The 11,644-nt window shown below is 38.3% G+C and overlaps 1 non-coding gene across 1 annotated transcript; it reads left to right on the top strand.

The window, feature by feature from the left end:
* Positions 1–478: 478 nt before the first annotated feature.
* Positions 479–585, top strand: LOC141634777 (small nucleolar RNA R71). The gene has a single exon (XR_012539499.1). It is a non-coding gene; the product is annotated as a small nucleolar RNA R71 (small nucleolar RNA).
* Positions 586–11,644: the final 11,059 nt, after the last annotated feature.

Raw genomic sequence — 11,644 nt, 5'->3', positions numbered from 1 at the left:
CTTGGTGTTTTCATTGTAATAGTTGGAATAAGGGGTACCACTCTTGTATGCTTGGAAAGCATTCACTTGTTCATTTGTTCCCCTACATTCACTTTGGTCATATCCCAAAGTTCCGCAATTCTCACATATCCCACTTGGGATTGATGAGGATGCCGTCATGGCATTAACATGATGCTTTGGTGATTTTGAGACTTCTTCAAGTCTAGCCATAGCTTTTTCAAACTTCAAATTGATTGTGTCAATATGAGCACTAAGTTGAGCACCCAATTGAGTAACGGAGTCCACTTCATGCTTTCCTCCTCTAGTAGTCTTGCGAGGTCTACTATATTGTGAGTTATGGACCGCCATTTCCTCAATTTTGTTCCATGTTTGATTGTCATCAACTTCGGTGAACATTCCATTTGATCCCATGTTGAGAATGTTCCTTGAATCTTCATATAAACCGTTCCAAAATTGTTGTACCAAGAACCATTCGCTAAGTCCATGGTGAGGACATGAGCGACAAATTCCCTTAAACCGCTCCCAAGCTTCATACAAAGATTCTTCATCCCTTTGCTTAAAACCCGTAATTTGAGCTCTTGGCATGTTAGTCTTTTCCGATGGGTAGAATTTTTTGTAGAAAGCTAGAGCCAACTTCTTCCAAGAATCTATTCCGAGAGTGGCCTTGTCAAGGCCCTTCAACCATTATTTCGCGGTGCCGATTAGAGAAAAAGGAAATAAGACCCGTCGAATTTGGTCTTGAGTAACACCGGTTTGAGAGATCGCATCACAATAGTCGAAAAAGGGTTCCATATGAGAATGAGGGTCTTCACTAGGCATCCCCCCAAATTGGCTCCTTTCGACTAATTGGATAAAGGCGGATTTGGCAATAAAATTTCCGGTTAGATGTTGTGGTGTAGGAGTACCATTGGGTAGGTTCTCCTCGGTGGGTACGGAATGTGATGAGAATTTTGGCATTGTAGGTTGATTTTGTGGGGTATTGTGTAATGGGTTCTCTTCTCCTTCTCTTGCAAAAGGGTTGATGAACTCAATAGTTGGTTGAACAACCTCACTAATACCTCTCAAATTCCTCCTAGCAAATCTCCTATTGTTCGTCAAGGTTCTTTCAATTTCACGGTCAAAAGGTAACAAATCACCTTGTGACCTTCTAGACATGCAAAATATCAAACAACTCGAAAACAATTAGAACAAACCTTGAGGAGTTTTACTTCCCCAAGGCGAAGAAAGACACAACTAATAACAATAAAAGGAAATCTAAATCAAGTAAACACCGTCCCCGGCAACGGCGCCATTTTTGATCGGTCCGTTTCGTATTCACAATTTAAGGTGTAGTCGTTGGGTCACGTCCGAATCAAAACACAATTTATAGCTTCACAAACAACTCTACAATTAGTAAAGAGTCAAGTAAAGGTCGGATCCCAAGGGACGGGTATTGAAATGAGATTTCTATTGCAACTAGTGGTGTCTTAGGGGTGTCACAAATTGGGTTGATGTAGAAGGTCACTAAACTAAAATATCAATGGAAATAAACAAGCAAGATGAATTAAAGGGTTGTAAACAATTGATTAAAAAGCACTAGGGTGTCATGGGGTCATAGGGGAATCATGGGAATTGATCATACAAACATGTTCTCAAATTATAAGCAAGCAATTATTGTTGTGATGGATTGAGTTGGGTTATATCTTACAATCCTAGGAAAGTTTGGGTCCCGGAGCCGAATCGATTAGATTGTACAACACCTACAAGTCGACTTAGTCTTCCCTACTCAACAACATGCATGGTCTAATGAGACAGGAGATGGTGGTAAATGCAAGGATTCATAGGTTTAGCATTTCATCAAATATAACATGTGCATGAGTTGAGATCAAAACAAGCAAGCAAATAAAACATGAAAGCATATTAATTTAAGCATGAATCATTCCCCATGTTGGTTTCCCCTAATCACCCATTAACCCTAGCTAAGAGACTACTCACTCATTATCATGTTGATCATGCTAGCAAGGTTGTCAATCATACCAAAAAAATGAAACATGATGAATAAATGAAAGTAATTAACAATAATTAAAAAGGGATTAAGAGAATTATACCTACTAATGATTCCAATAATAAAGCAAAGATAAAAGAAGTACTTGATGCTTGATTGAGAGGTTGTCGATCTCCCAATAATAACCCAAATAATCTTCAATTACCCAAAATAAAGGATGAACAAAAGAGAGATTAAGGAAATAAAACTTGTATTAGAACTTGATTAATTGTTGATTACAAAATTAAAGAGAGATTTGATTGGTATTAACTACTCTAAGAATTGATAAGAAGAACATGCTCTTCTAATTAGACTAATGGGGTATTTATAGTGGAGATTAGGGAGATGCATTAGGGTTAACTAAGGGCTAAACTAGTAATTACACTTTTTAGATTGAGCAGGGAGGAGCCGGTATTTTTCGAAGGAAGGGCTTCTTTCTTTGTAGCTTGGAGAAGACGAAATTGCGCTGTAGAGGAATCCGAGCGGATTAGTGTCGGGACGGGCGGATTCTGGCGGTGGAACACGAGCGCCTTTGGAGGAATCCGGGCGGATTGTGGCAGTGCTAACCCGAGCGTCTTGGGATGAAACCGCACAGATTGTGCAGGTGGAGGACGGCCAGATTGTAGTCAATCCGCACGGATTGTTCTTCAGCAAGATTTCTTCTTCTTTTCTTCCCTTTTCTTCATAAATTCCTTGGAGATTTCCTTGGGGACTCAAGGATCCTTTCTCAACATTGCTCATCTACTATAATATGTACAAAGGCCTTCTAATCTTGTCTCTCCTTGATGCTTTGTCATTGGATTCGATTAATTTAGTCTCGTTTTGCCATGAAAATGCAAGATTCTTACTCCTTTCCTACCAAGGGATCAAAATCTCAAAGAATATGCAAAACAAAGAACTAAAGATAAGAAATGACCCAAATATGCACTAAAAAGCATGGGAACAAGGCTAATTCAGGGGTTAAATATGCGCTAATTATGGTCACATCAACACGAAAAAAAAATTTATTTTTTTATTGCTCTTGGCATTCTGCCCTAAAATTTCGAAAAACAGGTTTTTTTTTTCCTCGAAAACAACCCCTTTTATTTGAACAAATTTGTTTAATGTTGCTACTATAACAAGATTGGCATAATCATCAACGTTTAATTTAAACATAGATCCAAACTAGATGATTCAATTTAACCTCTTAAAATAAATATCTAAATTATGATTAAATCGATTATCTGAATATTTGATTGATCACAATTGATTTGAACATTATTAAATTAATGAATCATGATTCTTAAACAACAATTTAACACCATGTATGCCAAAACTATATAGCAAAAACAAATGAACATCATCAATCAAAACAATTTCCATTTACATTTCAATTTAATTCTTATTAAATCAAAACATCTACAAATTTATCATATTATCATCTTAACATATTAAAACAACAATATCAATAAAACAAAATAGAAACAAGGCATCAAAAACAAAAAAAACATCTCGGCAAAAAATAAAAAATGATACGGCCGAAAATATTTTTTTTTGTTTTAATCCATTTATGAAAATCATATAAAATAATTTCGTGGCCTAATCTCTGATACCACTTGTTAGAAATATCGGTATATTTCATCAAGAAAATTCGAATTATAACGAAATTATGAAATATGAAATTACGAGTCATAATCGAAATGCATAAACAAAAGAATAGAGATTAGAATTAACCTCCGGTCCTAGCAATTTGACCTAAGAACAATTTCGAGATCGATATTCTCCTAATCGTTGCACCCAAAATGCTCCGAGAAAAGCCTTTTTCTTGCTAGAAAGAGAACCCTAATTCCTAATAATTTTTAGGGTTTTGTGATGAGAGTATCGAGAAAAAAATCAAGAGAGAAAATGATCCTACCCTCACTTTTATTTAACCGTCCAAAACGAGAAAAGAGGGGAAGATCTTTTTCTTATTTTTCTCCCCTTTAAACGTGTAACAACCAAACAAATAAGGAGAAAAATCTTCTTATTTTAGGTTGTTATCATATTGTATAAAATTTGTATCATTATCAATTGTCATTTATGTCGTCACGTATTAAAAAGTCCACACACAACATTTTGTAGTCGATTTATTAATACCGGTCTGTCATCATTTATTATGACAACTTCGTATAATATATACAATAACTATAAATATCGCATATTTATAATTTGCTAATTAAATATAACCGATTACGTTTATTTACGAATTAACATCTTAATTCGTTTAAGCTAACATTATATACATTAATTAAATATAACAGTTTATATTCAATTTACAAATTAACAATTAATTCGTCTCAGCTGATATTATTTAATTGTATTAAATAATCGACTCATCATCACATTGACTAACCTTTTAGTCAAATACATGGACTAACCTTTTAGTCATATAAGGCATCAATGTGATTATATTTTCATATAATCACATCTCTCAAACACATCCTTTAGGTGTGACTTTTAGGGACCAGTTGATCACCGCCATCAGTATGATAATAACGTCAAACTTCTAGCAAACCAACCGTTATTAGTAAACGTTAATCAACTGATAAAATACTAAGTTAACCCTGTGAATCTATAAGAGATTTATAAAGGTTATCACACTAACTGTGGAGAACACTAGCTCCAATAGAACGAGGCTGATTCGGGGACTAAATATGCTCTAATATGAGTCACATCAAATATCCCCAAACCGAACCTTTGCTCATATCGAGTAAAGAGGTGACAAAAACTAGGACCCTTATTTAAACTAATATACTAATATAGCCGATATGAGACAATTAGCGGGTCTCACTCCGCCTCTTCAACTCACAACAAGATAACCATGAGGTAGGATGCCTTCTTGCAATGTAAGGTGGGTCTTGCCAAAATGGCGACACATCCAAACATTAAAGCACACAAAACAAGTAATGGATTCATCTACAAAAACGAATAGCCACTTTCTCATCTAAGTGGCGGAAATTCTCTAAAGGAGAAGCAATCTAAGGGTACACATTCCATTATAGATATGGTTTCTTCAAACTACTAAGCCTAGAAGGATACCAATAAATCACCTCCAAGTTGTGTCAAGCTAGGTTACCTTTGTCCTCAATCGTTAAATGCTTTTGTCAAGAATAGACTCCCTATGGTGTTAGAAATACTGGAGGATCGCGGAATTCTCCTTCTTGCCTAGACAGGAAGAAGGGTCGTCCCCTCTCTACCATGCACAAAAGTGGATTCGTGGAAAAGGGATCAATAGTATTTGAGTTTCATTTTGGGAGTTTGCTTTTGTTGTTGTTTTCCCCCCCAATTTCTTGTGGTATTTGACATTTGAGAACACTTTCTTTTTGCCATTTCTTTTGATGTTTGGCATTTTCAGTACTTGACAATTTCAACTTTTCTTTGCATTTCTTTTGATGCAACTGCAAACTTTTTCTTTTCTTTTCATTTCTTGAACTCAAATTTTTGAACAATTTTCGTGCCCATTCCCTTTGATGACAAAATGTGGTAGAACATGGATGATGGTTGCATGGTTTCAAGGGTCACCTTGGAGTAAACGGTAGCCAAGGAGTTATCACACCACAAGGTACTCTAGACTAGGCCTTAATCCATGGGTCAAAGGATACTAGCATGACACATCGTAGAGTGTTTTACAGGTATTCTAACAAGCAAAGTCTTAAGAATAAAAAGTATCTACAAGGGCCTTATATACACTTGTCAAGCTTCCCAAATAGACGGTTTCACAAAATGTTTCTAACATGCAACTATATTCCATGGTGCAACTAACATATATACAACCTAATGCATATGCTTCTACCAACTAGTATGCCAAATAATCTAAATGCAATCCTAATTTCACATTGTTCATACCGCATCAAACAAAATAAAGCCACATAGTCATTAACATAAAGAGGAAAAAGGAGATTGGAAAGATCATACCATGCGGTCTTCAATATCCTCATGTCTAGGATGTGGCGTAGTCGATCAATGTGAAAAGGATGAACAAACACAATATATACAAACTAATATATACAAGACTACACTACAAAGGAAATGAACATGTTTTTTGGATTTTTGAATTTTTGAATTTTTGAAGTTTTGAATTTTTTTGTATTTTGTTTTAATGAAAATAAAAGACATATTTTTGTATTTTTAAAAAAAAATTCAATTTTTATCATTTTTGTTTTAAAAAGGTCAAGTTATAATTTTCCATCCCCACACTAGTGTGGGCATTGTCCCCAATGGCCAATACGATAGGAAATTATGCAATTTATATGAAAATGTATGATTTCTAAGCTAAACGCAAATTATATGCATATAAACAAGAGTGAATGCAAACTAAGCTATGCTATATGATGCATGGGTTTTTGTTATGGTGGAGAGCATAATTTAGATTAGCTCCCAATGCATATGCATAAACATCCCCAAACCAAAATAGACACTATTACTAATGTCAAAAATTTTGAGGGAGTTCATGCACAAAAATGCAATGCATGAAACTAAAATTTATCATTTTGGATTTTGAAAATGGGAACAATAAAATGAACACCTCAATGGGACCAAGGTGTTAGTCCTCTAGATGATGCTAGGACTCCACAAATCATGATCAAGATAAAATTATAAGAAAAACAAGAGAAGTAGACAAACCATAAAGGACGTTTAAGAATGTAGGATTCTCCCAAGAGTTTGCTAGTCCTCGCCTATTGCGTCATCACCATCATCATTAACCTCCTCACTTGGGGCATCATCAACCTCCATGGATGTGGAGTCATCACCACTCTCACTTGCACTTCCCTCCTCTTCTTCATTCTCTTCTTCTTCTTCACCTTCTTGCTAACCACTCTCATCAACAACCATCTCCTCTTCACCCGATCTACCACCTCTAGAAGTGCTAGGAAAGAAGACCTCCTTATCCGCCCAACTAGGCCAAGGACAAGATGGATCGAGAAGTCCTTGCCTAGCAAGATGTAGGAGGGGCGGATATTGTGCTTTGTAAGCATTGACTCTATCTTCGTAAGCTTGTTTATGCATTTCCTTCATCAATAGAGTCAAGTAGTCATTTCCCACCTTAGCATTTTCGGTTTTAAATTCATGGTAGGTGAATGGGTAAGGTGGGGTGATAATGGAGGAGGAGGCCTTGGCAACTTCTTACCCTTGGTGTTGAATAATATATTCGGCTTCCTCGGAGAGTGGGAGAAGGTAATTCGGCATATGAACATTCAAGCGGCAAATTTTCGTAAGCAACGTGAAGGATTTAGCTTCATTTGTCAACAACCTAAATTTGTTATCAAGAGTATCATTCTTGACCCATTTGAACTTTTGGACCATGGTGTGCAAATAAATAATATGGCCTCCCTTTCCCGGTGTATATGTGTCGTTCTTGTTGAAATCTCGGTTAAAGTGCTTAGCCAAATAAGTCACTAATCCTCCATTGACAATAAAGGCCGTGACTTCTTTGCCACAATCAACATTGAGCCATCTTTCTGTGGACATAGCCCACCTGCAAGCCCACCTCGATCTGTGCACATACAACGGTCTTTTTTTTAAAGCCACGCTCGGCGGCGTAAAAATGCTTTCGACCGGATTGTTTTAGATCGGTCGGTTTCATCTCGGTAAGGGTCTCGAAACAATTAGAGATGTTCGGAGTCACCACTAAGCATTTGTGGGATGCCTGGAACCCGTTCGAATTTCACTTTATACCTCGGTCAAATCGAAGCACAAAGCAGCGTTTGACATAGGTACTAAAGATAAGGAAGTCGTCCCTCCTTAGCATCATATCTCTAGAATGACTCTCGTACGCCCTGGATAAGGTCGTCCACTATCCAAAGTTTCTGAGTAAGAGGTGAAGATACATATTGGGAAGCCCTTTGATCAGACACCCAATCGCGCCCGCGTTTAGCGGCCTCTACTGATCGATCTTGGTTGGTTGAATGCAAAAGTTGATAAAACGGTTTAAATGCATGAATGCGCATCCAATGATTTAAACCTAACATGTGAGAGCTTTCTAAGTTGGTTGATTTAATCCAAGTATCAAGTATAAGATGTCGAGTTGGATTAATGATTGATTTGCATGCAAAACGGAAATTAAACATCCATTTACCGTATTAGGTTTACGGTGCATAAAATGATCCATTTGTCTTAGTAAGGCATTTTGCAAATATGGTTTGAACAGTCATCTGATCCGTCCTATATCCGGGTTAGCCGGAGTCGGGATCGTCCTAGACTAATGATGGAAGGGAACATGCCCTGTATCTAGGGCAGAGTACGGATCGGGTATTTGATCCAAAGTGCTAGTTCGGATCGGATATCCGTATTAAAAATCCTGAAATTAGATATCCAATATACAAACCAAATGTTTCGGATATCCAATGTTCGGGTATCCAAAATAATCGGATCGGATGCGGATATCCATCGGATATCCATACTTTTGAATTTACTTTAAAATTAAGTTTGAAACACGATTATATTCATAGTCTTACATGATGATTTTCTTTAGTATTCTTATTCCAATGTTCTCGATATAAAATTGAAGTACCACCTAGATATTTCTCTAATATTTTAAACATTAATTAAGTTGTTATATCAAATAAAATTTTATTTTCTCGAAATTATACTAGAAAACTATAGTTTCGGATCAGATCGGATATCCAAATGTTTTAATTCTAATATCCATATCCAAACCAAAACCAAAGATTTCGGATCAGATATCCAAACCAAACTTAACTTTCGGATCGGATATCCAAACATTCGGATCGGATACGGATCGGATATCGGATCAGTTTGGATAATCGGATTTTTTGCTCTGCCCTACCTGTATCAGACAACTACATGAGGCGCGAGCCAGCCGGCGGTGTAAGGGGCCTCCCTCTGGTTTTGAAAATGAGAAATGGAGAGCCTGTTTAGGCGCGGGTTAGCCCACGGTTTATGTGCCGTGTTCTGACCTTTTAGAAAACGTTATAAAACGTGTTGCAAATGGGTCTTTGAACCCGGTTTGATTTGAAGGGGTCGTTTAGACCGCATTTGTTGATTTGAAGAACTAGACTCGAATAATCATCATTATTTGATAATATTCGGTGTCGGGTTCGCTTTGACAAACTTGACATGAATAGTTTTGAAAATGATTATGGACTAATTGTTTTAAGTCTATTTGAATGTAATTAGTCGGTACTCATCATCGTACCCGGGTTAAAATCCGGCATGGTATGTAGAACCAAGGATGACTTTGTGTTTGTGACTAATATGTTTGTTTGAAAATGTAAAGAAATGAAATAAAAGGCTTTAAAATACCTTCTAAATGTCATCAACTAAATATTATCACCGAAACACGGATTTAACCGTCATGGTATGAGGAACCAAGGGTGAAAAATGCTTTATGGTTAAAACATGTGAAATAAAACAACAAAGGTTCGAAAATACTTGAAATGGTGAAAACCGATTACAAATATGAAAAATGGATTAAGGGAAATGACGAGAACAAACACGGTTGATTTATGGCCTGAATACCCTATTTAGGCGCGAGCTAGTTGGCGACCAAAGGGGCTTCTGCCTCAGACCAAAAATCAGTTTTGGCTCATTTATTCCATGTTTTGGTTCATGTTATGCATGTTTTAGCATGTTAGAGTCATGAAACAAATGAAAACATAATAAAAGAGGATTTTTACACCCTCATACTTACATGTTTGGTTATGGCGAGTGACCGACGTAAGTGTAACAACTCGTTTGATCGGAAAAAACTCGGTTTAAAACCGTTTTGCTAAGTAAAAGAGTGTTTTAAAAGTTTAGTGATGGTGTAGTGGTCGAAGTGGTCGGTCAAGTGGTTTAATGCACAATGACGGTACCAAACAATGTTTAAGGCTCGTGTTTACGATCGGTAGGTCGTAAATACGCGTCGGGTTGTGACTTAAGAAGTCGAGTCGAGAATTTTAAGGGAGAAAAGAGGGGGCGGACACTCGCGTGAGTCCCATTTGGGTGGCATTTTAGGGGTATTTATAGGAGAATGAGTGGTTGTGTTAGTTTTGAGCGACGTGACCACCTGGGGTGCTCAAAGAGGCGCGAGCCACGTCGCGGGTCTTCGAGCTGTGTTGTCACTTTCACAACAAACGCAATCATGATTTGTTCTATCCGAGGTTTTGTAGTCACATGTTTGATCCTTGACCAACATGAATCCGGGAAAACTTAAGGTAGAAGGTTTGAAATGTTTTGTTTTTTGTGGTTGACTCGGTTTGACTCGTTGTTGGAGTCGGTATTTGAATTTTTGAGTCGGTTTTCGGTTCGTGTCGATTTTGACTCTAGTTAGTGTCATTGTGACTCCGTCGTCGTGCTTTAAACACTCTAGGTATTTTTGAAATGTTTTGAGATGTTTTTTTTTCGAAATCATTTTATGTTTTCCGACGTTAAGTTGTACACAAACTGTCGATCAAACGCCGCGATTCCAAAACATGATGTAGTCCGATAATCATCGGGTGTTTGTTGGGGTCTTAGCAGATACTGGGTATCTACAGAGCCCCCACTTTGACTGAGGCTTGGACAGGACGAAAGTCAAAGTAGAGCCCCCAGGTCAATCGAAGATTACAACCTGGAGACCCAAGTGACGTCGAGGTGGCTCAAAAGGATTCGGGCCAAGGACCTGCCGTCGGTAATGGCGACGCCAAGGCGACTCGAGGGTACGAGTCAAGAACCTGTCGTCGGGAACAGTTTAGAGTCTGTCGACTATGCTTGTGGGTCGTTTAAAGTCCGTTAGACTACGTACAAAGGCTCGCCAGCCATAAGAAGGAGTCATACCTGTGGCATCTTCGGATATGTCCTTGCACGTCTGCGGACAAAGGCTCGCCAGCCATGATAAGGAAATGTACCCGAGTGATCTTCGGGATGTGTCCTTGAAAGGTTGCGGACAAAGGCTCGCCAGCCATGGTATGGAAATGTACCCGAGGCATCTTCGGGATCCGTCCTTGAAAGGTGGCGGACAAAGGCTAGCTAGCCATGGTAAGGAAATGTACCCGAGGCATCTTCGGGATGTGTCCTTGAAGGGTTGCGGACAAAGGATCGCCAGCCATTATAAGGAAATGTACCCGAGGCATCTTCAGGATGTGTCCTTGAAGGGTTGCGGACAAAGGCTCGCCAGCCATGGTAAGGAAATGTACCCGAGGCATCTTCGGGATGTGTCCTTGAAGGGTTGCGGACAAAGGCTCGCCAGCCATGGTAAGGAAATGTACCAGAGGCATCTTCGGGATGTGTCCTTGAAGGGTTGCGGACAAAGGCTCGCCAGCCATTGTACGGTCGGTTAATGGACCATGGGAGTAGCCGCGTCGAATGGGCTTGTTTTGAAAGTAGCGAACTCGTGATGTCGCTGGGGAAATAGTGAGTATGGATTCTCACTACCACTGTTTTTGGAATGAGCGGGTTCCGCGAGGAAGCCCTCTGCTGGTATTTGAAAGAATAGTGAATTTTGCATCTTCACCATTCGTCGTTCTTCTTTGAACTTGAAGTGGCAGTTTTGATCGCCGTTTGTTCGAATTTTGAAGGAAAATAGCAAATTTTAAATCTGCTATTAAATTTAAAATGACGGTTTATATGCCGCCGTTGATATTTGAAAGAAATAGTGAATTTGGATTCTTTACTATTGATTGA

Source organism: Silene latifolia, chromosome Y, assembly GCF_048544455.1.
Source record: "Silene latifolia isolate original U9 population chromosome Y, ASM4854445v1, whole genome shotgun sequence".
Lineage (NCBI taxonomy): Eukaryota > Viridiplantae > Streptophyta > Magnoliopsida > Caryophyllales > Caryophyllaceae > Silene > Silene latifolia.
This window is presented reverse-complemented; position numbering and strand designations above follow the sequence as displayed.